The 12826-nt window shown below is 34.9% G+C and overlaps 2 long non-coding RNA genes and 1 other non-coding gene across 3 annotated transcripts; 2 read left to right on the top strand and 1 right to left on the bottom strand.

Moving 5' to 3' along the window:
* The first annotated feature begins 351 nt into the window (after window positions 1-351).
* Window positions 352-1006, top strand: LOC100175862. Its single transcript, XR_182149.4, has 3 exons — window positions 352-565; window positions 620-731; window positions 858-1006. It is a non-coding gene; the product is annotated as an uncharacterized LOC100175862 (long non-coding RNA).
* Window positions 1007-2959: 1953 nt separating this feature from the next.
* On the bottom strand, window positions 2960-4769 carry LOC108949990. Its single transcript, XR_001974984.2, has 3 exons — window positions 4665-4769; window positions 4299-4368; window positions 2960-3653 (listed from the first exon to the last, which is right to left on the bottom strand). It is a non-coding gene; the product is annotated as an uncharacterized LOC108949990 (long non-coding RNA).
* Window positions 4770-5412: 643 nt separating this feature from the next.
* On the top strand, window positions 5413-5471 carry mir5598 (microRNA 5598). Its single transcript, NR_105073.1, has one exon. It is a non-coding gene; the product is annotated as a microRNA 5598 (primary transcript).
* Window positions 5472-12826: the final 7355 nt, after the last annotated feature.

Genomic DNA, 12826 nt, shown 5'->3' with positions numbered 1-12826 from the left:
GGAACTCGTAAGCTGGCGCGAGGTGCACACCCGCGTTACAACGACTGTCGTTTTCCGGCCACGCGAGGATAAAGTAAGTTACATTCAATAATTCATACATTCATAATAGATAATTGCTTCAGTAATGCTCAGACATAAGTAGAGCTAAGATTAATTTATTTCGGCGTAAATAAAACGTGAGTATCACATAAATAACCAGCAAGGGTATGGCATGAAGTTCACCCTCGTCCCCATATTATCGCTAATGCGTATTGCAAAGGGTACATTTAACTTACTATCTAATAACGAAGAGATGTACAAAGAGTTTGTTGCAGCACGAACCAATAAAGGAAGCCAAAATGGAAGTTGTTGAAACGTTTTTCGTGAGAGGCCCGCTTCCTCTCCCTCCCTATTATCTATAGTTCGGGTGTTGTATCGAGAGATGAGACACATTTTTGAAAATATCTTTTTCTTTAAACAAAATGATTGAGAAAAACAAACATCCTGAAAAGAGCAGCAAATTTCTTATATAAAGCACAAATTCTGCTTAACGAATCACCAGTCTTCTACAGGCCACAAAGAAAACGTAAGTTACTCGTATAAACGTGTTATTTTTTATTTATACGTGTTCTTGTTGCAGATGAACAAGTCAGCTCTTCTCCTTTTGCTCGTCGTCGGACTTCTCGTTCTCACTGACACCGCCGTCGCCGCTGGTCGTCGCAGATTGATATGGGACCAAAAGCCAGCAAGTGGTAAGCAGTAACTTATATGCAGCAAAAGTAATTTACCCACACAAATTTTGATGTTACCATATCAAATTAGCTTAAGAAATGGTTTGAATTTTTATACGCATGTTCACCCATACTTAATATTTTCAGCTGAAGACAACAATGAATTGAGTGACAGACTCAGTCGTAGATGGTGGGAAGTTATGCAACAAATCAACGAAGAAGAACAATAATTGTTCTCCTCACAATGTATTAATAATGTACAGTTGATATAAATAAATTCTAAATCATTTACTTTGTTTGATTTTCTGTTTACAATTTATAGCGAATTGTGTTAAGCTACAACAACTTAATATGCCACAGCCTTGATACTGCTATAAAATGGGAAGGGAGAACCAGGGATGTAATCTAAAACATAAAATAAACTTTCGGTACAAATAATCGTATTTTCTTTCGCGATTATGAACCGTATTCGACTGTTTTCTTAAAAGATGTTATGATTTCGTTGAAGAAACTAGAGTGTGTATACTTGTAACACTTATCAGGAGCATTTGTATACTTAAGCAATGTCCTATATTTTAGACTAAATTTTCAGATTTTAAACCGCGTATAACTTTTCACCCATTGTGCCTGCATTATAACCAAAGTAACATAAAATCTGGGCACTGTAATAAATAGATTATAAAATTTGGTGGTGTTTTAACATCAGTTGATAAATATTGCATCCTACAAATGTATATGAACTTGTTATAATAGAACATTGATAATAACTATTATTAGGGTTTAAACTTATGCTACAAATTGGGTATTGCTACACTGTTTTTTTTGGCACAAGCTATCACTTCTCATAAATTATCTTCAAGTGCAAGTGACTGAATTTCGAATATATTTTCCATATTTTATCTTGTTAATATTATACGCGTATGTTATAAACTTTGCAACTTGTAGTTATAACCATAGTAAGCTTTGACGGGCGTGTTATAAAGTCGTGCTAATACTGTCGAATAATTCTGTAACCCGATTTTCCTGATTTTCTTGAACTGTGGTAAATGTTTAAAAAAAAAAAAATTTCGTAAGCTTATTTGTATAAGCCGTCAACCAGCAGTCATATATGTGGGAAAATTACGTTTTTTTGAGTACGCGAGACAGCTCTGTAAACCGACCATGTTTGGGAATTTTTCGCCTAATAAACGCATTGCGGAATCTCAGTGCATTTCACGACGTTCTGCGTTTGGTAATAATAGCACGCAAGTAGCTTGATAGCACAGCACCGACCAGCCAAACCTAAACTGTTTACATTATTTAGGCAATCATGGTTGGCTTCCACTATCCGCCACTGTGCAAGTTTTTTTTTACAATTAATTCACGCAGTGCTTTGTTGGTGGTTGCATATATATACTTATACCGATCGTTTTATCGGCCGAATTTACCCGTTTTTTTTTACGTTTTCTCCAAGTTCCCGTTCCTGTTCAATAGGCTGTGAAATTTTCTTCCTCTTGGTACGGATTTCCAGCATCGGTCCATTATCACCACCCGCCAGATATTCTGGGTATTTCGTAACTCAAAGTTCATTTGCGGAACCAGACTAAAAGTTGGTTCGTAGAACGTACGTGGTAGTCATTTAGCTTAGTTTTAGTATAAAATAACCACCGGGCGTGATTTAGTGCGTGACCTGTTCCACTGGATCTTCATCACGGGGTCCCTAACATGTTTATTTTTGTAGAGATTACAAGTTTAGCAACTCGTAAAGTTGACCAAGTTACCGCACTTAGCGAGCTAAATTTTAAAATATTGCATCAAGATTAAGGTCTTCGATTTAACGTTAAATTATGCGATAAATGTTTACAGCTCAGGTGATGAGTTCTTAAAGGCAGAACTACCACAATTGTAATTTAGAATACGTGGTAACTCGTAAGCGCACACGAGGTGTATAAAACAGAACACCTTATTATAAGGACGGTCCCTGCCTCGCGAGGGATTTTTACATCCAAAGCAACCGTTTCAATGCTACAATTCATTAAGTCTCAGTTGGCATGAAGACTTTATGTATTAAAAACAAGTACCTCGCTTTTAAATGTAACTCGGTCATTGCTACGCATAAAATATTTTATATTCGACAATTAGGTATATTTTGTAACCGATTTATACAATAGTCAGTAGTATGACTTTACTAACTGCTGACATCATTTTATATAAAAAAAGACAAATATATATTATATGTTTTATGCACATGTTATGTTGAATTTCTCACTATGTTGCTTGTACGGTTTCTGGTTAACTAAAGTTTATATAAATCTTACAGTTTATTGCTTCTGCATATGTATGTGTAGGGTACAACAAAACATTAAAAAATCAAAATCATAAAAACGTAATTTTTAGAAGATCGCAAAGATTTAACGAATATATGCAGAATAATTTATTCGTGGCCATGCTGGTATAAAATAGCGGTGGTAGTTGATCAAAACACAATATGAAAATATGGGATTTAGGTGTAAATGGTATTCCGGCTTAATCTTCAGTACTACTATATACGGTATTGAAGACCTATATATGGACCCTCAGGTTAAATGTTGCACAATGGCGAATTGATAATGAATACAGATAAATGTATGATAGAAAACTTGAAAACTTGTACAAGATAGAAAACTTATTATAAAAAAAGGCTAACTGGGTGTAGCAAAAGCAGAAAATAGACAAAGTTCCAAAAAAAAACAATTACCAACAACATTTATTTTAAAAATTGAACTAAATAAAAAAATGACTCTAACATTTAGCCGAACCAAATATAGCAAAAATTAACAGAATTGCAAAATAAAAACACTTTCATTTAGTGATAGTGTTTAAATAAGCATTGTGAATCATGATATTGTAGGTTTAAAAGTTTGACTTGAAATAGGATTGCGACCATGTTAACACCAGACTGCAACTCTTCTACTGAAGTACATCCTTTGAAATAACAAAATCATAATACTGGCCATAAGATGGCAATAACATAAGTAATTTACTTTTTTGGAACAGCATTAACCATACATTTAGTAGTGTTGGGAAAATGGGACATTTGAGCATTTGTTGCCCAATGTTTTCAATATCAAAATAGATGGCCGTTTTTGGGTAATACCACGAATTAATACTATTATTCCTTTATTAATTGACAACAACTCAAAAATATAATAAAACACACCAAAATGTGATAATAACTATTGTTAAAGTTTAAATTTCTGCTTCAAAAAAACTACACTGTGTTTCACACAAGCCACTTCTCACAAATTATCTACAAGTGCAAATGACTATATTTCGAATATATTTTTATATATTATCTTGTTATTAAATCAGTTTATTATATTTTGTTAATAAAAACCTAAAAAACTACAATGTTGGGGAAGATGTGAATTTTTCACAAAACTAAAACTAGTTTTATGACAACTGTCCCATCTTTCCTCGTCGTACTAATACTTGGTGTAAGATAACAATAACGGGAATTTATTACCCATTTACAAATAATTACAGCTACATTCCGTATAAACATGCATTACATTAAAAAAACATATTTGAGCGAAATGTTGTGCAACAATAATTACACTCACGACTCACCCATAAGTTGAAGTGCAGTTTTAAATTCGTCTCGTAACATTTCCAGAACATGTCTCACCCCTTCTTGACCCTTTGTTAAAAACGGAATTGTAAGAATTAGGTTTAAGGTTTAATTTAATTGAATAAAAATTACTGTGTGTGTTTTATTCATTTTAATGGGAGCAGCTGATTGAGGTGTTTAGAAACAAAATAAAAATAAGGCTGTATTGATGCTAACATGGTGATTTGTAATTGTCATTAATATTATGTAATTGCACACTGACTTTTTAAACACCCTGGAGCATTTATTGTTGCTTATTAAATAAGTTATGGATGTTTGGTGCACAAGCAATTATACTATTAAGCAAATAAACGCAATGAACTTACATTGTGTGCTAAGCCCCATAGCACAGGACGACCAATAAATACAGCTTTAGCACCTAACGCAATTGCTTTAGTAACGTCAGTTCCATTTCGCACGCCACCGTCTAAATAGACAACATTTTTCTTCACTGCCCTCTTAGCCATCTCCCATTAGTTAAATAACAATTGAATTCCGCAAAGGTTAAATTTAAAAATTGCATAAACATTCAAGGAGTCATTAAGTTGCAACAGTACAAGCACTTGCACAATTCATGGTAAAACACTACAGAATATAAATAGTCAATGTTCTAAATGATCTGCGTAAGTAAATTAACCTTTGAATATTAATTACATGCAGCTTAATTGACTTTAATTTTTTTTTATAAACTAGTACTCTGTCTTTAGGCAAGACACTTAACAGCAATTGCTCCAACCCAGTAGTCACAAATGGGTTGTCTAAATTATCGGCCATTATATAAAATCACTTACAATGTGACCTACATGGTAAGTCAAAGCTGGTACGAGGTGTATGAAACAGAACACCCGTGTTATAACGACTGTTGTTTTCCAGCCACGTGGAGATAAAGCAAGTTACATTCATTCATTCAAACCTGTTATAATTCATTTTAACACAATGGGCATATTGGTGATTGTTTTAAGCCAAGCAACATCTGACCATTGCTAGGATGGATTAACGTGTGACGCTGCCACCCGTGCCAACTCTGAACCATCTTGCCCCTCTACGGTATTTAATTTCCGGCGCAGTGGGATAGTGGTTAGCGCGCCTGCCCGTAACCCAGAGGGAATGGGTTCAAGGCTCGTCGCTGCTACCATTGTAGGCGTATGTGTCCCTGGGCAAGACACTTAACGGTAATTGCTCTAACCCAGTGGTCACTAATGGGTTGATCAAATTATCAGCCATACATAAAAAAAATAAAAAATCCAAAAAAAATAATCACCAGCAAAGTAACATACATGGTAACTCGTAAGCTGGCACGAGGTGTTAAACCCATGTGATAACGACTGTCGTTTTCCGGCCACGCGAGGATAAGGTAAGTTCATTCATTCATTCATTCATTCATTCAATTTACTTAAAGTGTTTAAAGCTTTCAGGTTTTCCTGTTTTAAAGGCAAAAGTTAGTTCATTTACTTTAGGGTTTCATTACGTTACATTCACTAGGATATTTTTATATACTTTTTTTATGTATTTACTTTTAAACTTATGTCATACATAGGTTTTTAAGCTTAAAACTAGACAAACAATGTTACGTATATACTAAAATTAGTATTTTTAGATTCTAAAGTAATTTTAGTGTTTCGTGCAAGTATATAAAATATGTTTTCACTAAATGAGTTGGTAAACTAAAGTTGTTCTAATGTTAAGCACAAATTAACTGTTTGTTACAACAAAAGAATTTTTTAATATTAAAATTGTTTTGTTTTTAATTCCCCAAGCTACTGGTTTTAAATTTAGTTATCACCTTAAATATGGCGGTAAACTAAAATTATTTTCAGGTCTTTGTATCGTTTTCCGAATACAGGCATGTCCACTGTAAGGAATATTCCGCTGTAGCCAAGTCTTTCAGCTCGGTGAACGAGTTGCCTTGACACTTCCCTGTCCTAAATAACAAACACAAATTTATACTGTAGTTCATTAAGCATTTGTGCTTCTAATTGTCTTAAAATGTACATAAACTCAAAACTTTACCCCAAATTGCCTAGTTCAAATTGTTTATACTTAAAGAATACGAGTCGTACTTTGCTTTATCCTCGCGTGGCCGGTAAACGACAGTCGTTATAACACGGGTGATCTGTTTCATACACCTCGTACCAGCTTACGTGTTACAATGTATTTTACGTCACATTTTCGTAACGTTTCAGTTTTCACATTTTCGTGACGTCACAATTTTAGTAACGTCACAATTTTCGTGACGGCATAATTTTCGTGACGTTTCAGTTCGTGACGTCACAGTTTCGTGTGACGTCACATTTTCGTGACGTCACAATTTTCGTGACGTCACAATTTTCGTGACGTCACAATTTTCATGACGTCACATTTTCGTGACGTCACAATTTTCGTGACGTCAAATTTTTCGTCACATTTTCGTGACGTCACAATTCGTGACGTCATAATTTTCGTGACGTCACAATTTTCGTGACGTCACAATTTTCGTGACGTCACATTTTCGTGACGTCACAATTTTCGTGACGTCATAATTTTCGTGACGTCACAATTTTCGTGACGTCATATTTTCATGACGTCATATTTTCGTGACGTCACAATTTTTGTGACGTGATATTTTCGTTACGTCATATTCACGAAAATGTGACGTCACAATTTTCGTGACGTCATAATTTTCGTGACGTTTCAATTTTCGTGACGTCACAATTTTCGTGACGTCATAATTTTTGTGACGTTTCAATTTCGTGACGTCACATTTTCGTGACGTCATATTTTCATGACGTCATATTTTCGTGACGTCACAATTTTCGTGACGTGATATTTTCGTGACGTCACATTTTCTACGTCAGAATTTCGTGACGTCACAATTTTCGTGACGTCATATTTTCATGACGTTATATTTTCGTGACGTCACAATTTTCGTGACGTCACATTTTCGTGACGTCACATTTTCGTGACGTCACAATTTTCGTGACGTCATAATTTTCGTGACGTTTCATTTTCGTGACGTCACAATTTTCGTGACGTCATAATTTTCGTGACGTCTCAATTTTCGTGACGTCATATTTTCGTGACGTCATATTTTCGTGACGTCATATTTTCGTGACGTCATATTTTCGTGACGTCACAATTTTTGTGACGTGATATTTTCGTTACGTCATATTTTCGCGACGTCATATTTTCGCGACGTCACATTTTCGTAACGTCACAGTTTCGTGACGTCACATTTTCGTGACGTTACAGTTTACATAGCTAAGATTAGGTTTAAACGCAATCCACAATAATATTGATAACAATATCTAAGTCCAAAACCATGGTATATAAGCGAAGGTCTCCTAGGTGGTACAAGCAAGCACCATATAAGTTTATACCATACGATCGTAAATAATCTTTTAGTATTATTTTCGTAAGAATTATTTTAATTCAGCCTAATACAGTGTTTCCCAGCTTTTTTTAAATTGAGGCGATGCTTTTCGCGCGTATAAAGAAATTTAACTGTCGTCGTGCTACGTGTCTATGAAGTAAGTAACTTTACACATTTAATCTATTATTACAGTATTCAGGGATTTTATCATGTATTTGAGGATAATTTATTATGTTACTTATTTGTGCATGCATATGCAAACACCTTTTTTTCTGTCAGGTATTATAGTGTGCCCCTAATCCAAACCCAGGCGGATATTTGGTTAGCAGAACCTATGGTACATCACTGACGCAGAGCAAGGGAAAACCTTGTTATATTCATAGACTCCTTAGTTATCTTAAGGAGTCTATGGTTATAATGGATGTCGGTGGAACCGAGAACCGGATTGTCGCTTTAAAAATCAACCCCCCAAGTTTAGCCGCCCCCTATACCACGGAATGACTATAATAACTTTCCTACATCACATTATACCATTACACAATTGTGTTCTACTAACCTAATGTAACTTAGTTAGCGTAAGTTGAACTTCCCCACCCTACTGTATACTATTTTTATATAACATGCATATTTTACATGCTATTGACTGTTTTACACAGTAAGGTATAAACGTTATAAGCATCAGATTGTAATCAAGGCGTTTCAAGATATTTTCGAATAAACAGACAAACTTTTATGAGGTAAAACATCAATAAATTTTAACTAAAACGTGGTTCGTTACATTCATTCATTAAGTTTTTCACACAAACATGTTTACGTTAAACTCCGATTTGTTTTAAATTTTTTTCACCAATATGCCAGGCCTATATACGTGGTAAACTAGTTGATTCACTGATTCCGGAAAATGTTGATTAACTGCAATTCGTAATATTTAATTATTGAATAGTTTTTCTGTGGTTGCGGTAACATCGTAAACATTATTACACGAGTGTTGGTAAAAGAAAGGGAAATGCTTGTATTTTTATTTTTACTTTTGATTGTGTGTTCATCGAAAATTGTGAGTATAAAACCAGCACATTTGCTTCTTTTAATATTTTTTGGTTTATGATATTTGTTGAGATAAAAATGTTTAATTAACTAGGATAATTGTATATATATAGTAGGGTGGGGGAAGAAGGGACACCTTTAGCACAAAATATATAAATATCCTGATCGTGTTTTTAACAATTAACAACGGTCTATGAAAATCGCAAGGACAAGGTTTTACAATTCTTTGAATGTTCTTTGTTTACTACCAAAATGTACGAGAAAATAGAATGAAAAGGTGTCTCATCTTCCCCCATCCTAGTATATATTTATATTTATAAGTATGTACATGCATAGAAAAATATAAAACAGTGTTTGTCTTAAATAACCTATACACAACCACCAAGTTTAAGTTCTTTTATTGATATAGTAGGGTGGGGGAAGACGAGATACCTTTATCAAAAAATATCCAAATATCGTGATCCCGTTTTAAACAATTATAACATGTGGGAGTCGTAAGTCGTTGAATTTTTCTTTATTTACAACCAAATGGGACGAGAAAATGGATCCCATCTCCCCCCACTATACAGCAGGTATAAGATAAGGTTTATCGTAAATGTTCTAAATATAACCACCAAATTAACGATTTTATTATTAATATAACTTCTTCAATTCGACATGCTACAATTGCTAAATCGTAAACCTACATCATCAACCATTTTAACCTAATATTTTGTTTAAAATATTTATAATGTCGGAAAAGTAAAATCTAACCCATGTCTACAAAATCAGCGTTGTCAGTCGACATGTCCACCTCCTTCTAATATACCGATGCTATCAAACAGCGAAGCTCTTTCAAGCTATTTGAAACTTTCAATACAATGCACTCAAAATCAAGTAACCATAAGGTGATATTATAAATGCATAATGTCAAGGCTGCTTTCTAACACCAGAGCTTCCGGTACGAAATAGAATTATTTATTTAACAGATTAGTTAAATTAATTGTATATAAGTTTTCAAGTATTACGCAGTAGCCAATAACCTAAAATGCTGGCGCCGTAGAACAGTTGATGGTTAGCGCGCCTGCCTCTAACCCAGAGAGAATGGGTTCATGGCTCGTCGTTGCTACCGTTGTGGGCGTATGTGTCCTTGGGCAAGACACTTAACGGCGATTGCCCCCAACCCAGTGGTCGCAACAATGGGTTGTCCAAATTAACAGCCAAACGTAAAAGAGATGGAGATTAATAACCACCCACAAAGTAACATATAACGTGGGTCGTTTTCTGGCCTCCTATAGCGACGGTCGTTTTCTGGGACAAAGTAAGTTACATTAATACGTTTCAGCTTCCTGAACATCGTTCCTCCGATTAAATTGTGACATAACATTTTGTAATTATGGTATTTTTATAAATAGCGTTGGTCGTTGCGAAATTAATCAATTGAGTGGTCACAGCTCCATAAAACTGACTGACCCGATAAACCCACGTTTTTTGTTGGAACCAAACAATCCTACATGTCTATTCAAATTCTTAAATTTCACCGGAAACATAACAGCAAACCATGGAACATGTGGCGGCCCACAGGTAACATATAACCGATTAAATGTTTATATTCATTTTCTTACTTTCTTCTGTCCACTGAATTAAATGTTAACGTTTATAAGGTCCATATACAATTATCGGTTTTCTTTACGATAAAACGACAATAAAACGTTTTTTTTTTTCATCAACATTATATATTACGCAATATGGATATAAGCTTTAATACTTCTTTTCGTTGTTACAATTTGGTCTGTTGGATATAACGTTGAAGCAATTTATACTATAAGTTTCTACCTCTATTTTAACAATTAATGTGTTATAACGACTATTGCGTTACCCCCCGACTTTTTGAATTCGTGTTCCTTCGATAACACAAAAAAATGAAGTTTGTATTATTATTAATTCGTTTTATCTTTGTTAGCCGCAGTTAAAGTAATACATATGTTGCTTCCATAGTTGACCGTAAATGATAGAGTAGTGTATGAATACGCGATCGTTTCAATTTACAACAAAAGCCGTATCGATCAAAGGGAACCTGTGTATCTAAAGTTGTCTTGTCAGCTGGTACAGTTTACACCACCCCCGATTGTAATCGACGTTTTACCGTTTACGATGTAAGTACGTAAAAGTAAATAGATATCTTAATGTGATACTTTTCTGTATATATATTTTCAACAATGAAACCAATATTTTTCTTGTCAAACTTTAAAGAGTTTGTTTATATTTTAATTTAAACCTTAGGGGTAATTTTATTAAAGTATACTGACATAACACCATGATAATGTATGGAAAAATATTCGAAATTTAAACACAGGTTATTAAACTGTCCTGTTTTCCCCGACTGTTTTCGAAACGCTAAGATTGCATCTCTAATGTGGGAATTGCTAAATTACTCACTGTGGGTTTCAGTATATTTTTTTTAGGAGTTGTCAATTAATAGAAGAATAGTAGTACTTATTAGTGGTACCACCCCAAAAACCGTCATGTACTTTGACTTTGAAAACATTGGCAATAACAATTCCGTCTTACCCCATTTCTACTATATTTCTTTTAAGTTTAAAGTTGGACACCTTAGGCTTAGGATATAATATCTAACTACTCTTATCGTGTTTTAAACAACTAAAAACGGTCCATATTGCAGTCGTGAGGATATACGATTTTATAATTATTTGCGTGTTCCTAGTTTATACTACTAAGTGGCCCGAGCAAATAGAATGAAAGGTGTTCCATATTTCCCCACCTTACTGTATATTGATTTTTGAAATATGGACAAACTGGCTAAGGTTTCCCATCTTACCTACATTACTATACGCCTCAGGTCGCAATCGGTCAACTTGTCCGTTCCAGGAGGTTCTTGTTTTGTAATTGGAGGTGTACCGACTGAACAAACCAATGTCACAATTCCCAGTCCAGTTTCTGTTGGTTTTCTTGGTCGAACGTCAAACTCTTTGCGGATGCAGGTTTGTCACTGCTTAATATACTTTGTTATAGTTCCCTTGGATCACTACTTAATGCAGGTGCAAAGGTGCTGGGTGACTCCGAATATGAACATAACTGACCAGACGATTCGTACCGTATCTCGAAACAAGTATGTTTTTAACCACAACGGCAAATACCAAATGCGATAATAATTGTTTCAACTGTTTACAGCCTAAAAAAGTCACTTTGGAATGGCCTCATGCTTTCTTTCAATTCTTTTTCATGGCCATCCAGAATACCCTCTATTCTGTACATACACTGCCAAGTCACTGTAAGTCAAATCTGCACACACAAATGATATATTATATAACATAATGATACAATTAGTGTTTTTCCCAAATCATGTTTCTTTAGTGTGGGATTGTCGGACGGGCATCATCAGTCAACCAAAAGCCCATCTCTATGGGACCAATACATGTTAACAGAGGTCCCATTTGCGGGGCAGTGAGTATATTGTACATACCAGAAGTCACGGGAACAATTGATATAAGTGTAATGAATATAACTTGCTTTATTCTCGGATGGCCGAAAACGACAGTCGTTGGAACACGGCATTTTTTGGTTAGAGCAACGAACTGCCGTAAAGTGTTTTGTCCAATCTCAAGGAGACATACGGCAGCAGCGATGAGCCACATTAATTAATAGTATAAAACATTCTCAAGTTGTAACGTGTTTTAATAACTTGTTGGGATATAGTAGCTGTATCCCTAAAACTACATATAAAAAGTTCTAGAACCAACCGTTTTTTCACGTGTTTTACAGTTTAAGACACAGTTTTTCGTTTATTTGATAATAATTGTGTATATAATAAAGCCTAATACTTTATTTTCGATCAAACTCTTAACGAAAGCCTAGCTTCCACAGGCAAATGGTGGGTGCCAAGACCTCTGCACCCAAGATATTCAAGGCAACCGCGAATGTTTGTGCTTTGATGGCAGAGTTGTTACACAGAATAACCTGGGATGTGCAGGTAGGTTGTGCGCAGTTAAATCAATAAATAAATCTAAGTTATTTATTTTGGCGTTGCGTACAGCAACGACAGACGTTATAACACTGGCGTTCTGTTTTGCACACCCTTGCGTCCGCTTAAGTTAC

This window comes from Ciona intestinalis, chromosome 12 (genome assembly GCF_000224145.3).
Source record: "Ciona intestinalis chromosome 12, KH, whole genome shotgun sequence".
Classification (NCBI taxonomy): Eukaryota; Metazoa; Chordata; class Ascidiacea; order Phlebobranchia; family Cionidae; genus Ciona; species Ciona intestinalis.
The sequence above is the reverse complement of the archived record's forward strand: the minus strand, read 5'-3'. Positions and strand labels throughout refer to the sequence as shown.